This window comes from Ananas comosus, linkage group 22 (genome assembly GCF_001540865.1).
Source record: "Ananas comosus cultivar F153 linkage group 22, ASM154086v1, whole genome shotgun sequence".
Lineage (NCBI taxonomy): Eukaryota > Viridiplantae > Streptophyta > Magnoliopsida > Poales > Bromeliaceae > Ananas > Ananas comosus.
In genome coordinates, this window is record NC_033642.1 from 3977711 (window position 1) to 3978933 (window position 1223).

A 1223-nucleotide genomic window follows, 5' to 3' on the forward strand; every position below is an offset into this window, starting at 1 on the left:
GCCTCCAACGCGTTCGCAAGCTCGATCTCCACCAACGCCGCGAATTTGGGCGAGAAATATAGAGAGATGAGAGAGATATTTAGAGAGAGAAAGAGAGGGTTTCTCTCTCCTTCACCATGTGCGTGTGATGCTTGGTGCTGGCTGCAGCTTGAGGAGGAAGAAGCCTAGTAGCTTCTACTTATAGTCAACACCTCAATAGTAGCATACACTATTCACATCAGGCAGCTCCAAATCTGATATCTTTCGCCGGAGCTCCCTGAATATCCGTTTGAGCTCAAATTTGACAGGCACGCTCGGTTTTACTTAATAAGTCCAAAGAAATTTTAATATTTCAGTTTCGACCCCGTTTGGTCACCGAAAACTGTGCCGAACTGCAATCTTTATCAGATGGCTTTCGGATGCTATTTCTCTCTCTACGGGCGTCAGAAAAATATGAAACTTCAAATCTAGCCTCATTAAAATATTTCTGACATCCCCGCCAATTTTCATAATTTTCTGAGACTGTGCATTTTCTGCTAATTTATCTACCCCGTTTCTCACAGAAAATTCTAAATCTTCTGTTTTCGCTCCGATTTCAGCACAGGTCATTCCGAACCTATATTTCACTTCTCTAAATCCAATAAAAATAGTATCTCATACTATTTTTATTTATTTTCACTTTTATATTTAAAATCCGGTATGTTACATTCCGCCGCAACCTCACCGGAGCCATTTAAATGTACACCGTAACTTCATAGTTTTAGAAGTCCGGTACCTTACAGTCTGACTACTATACTGTCGATAGTACCCTGTCCTTGGTACTATTGAGTTTTCTACCGTTAGATTTACCCTTTGATCATTTCCACCCGTTAAATTATACTATTAAACAAACCACCCACTCAATCTTAGAGGACAACTATCATCCTAACCACGCATTTTTTAATCCAACGGCCAAAAACTCAATAGTACCAATGACTTGATACTATTTATAGTATATCAGCATAATTCTATATATATATATATATATAGTGTAGAACTACTATGCTATCGAAAATATAGAGGATTTGATGTTTCCGAATTTTTGACCCTTTGATTAAAAATTATATGGTTGGGATGATTGCGGTCCCCCCAGGATTAAATAATACCCCTATGATTGAGTGGTCCCTGCAAGGTAATAATAGTATTAATCCAAAGATAAGAAATGATTAAAGGGGTTGATCTAAGAATCAAAAAATCGAAAGCAC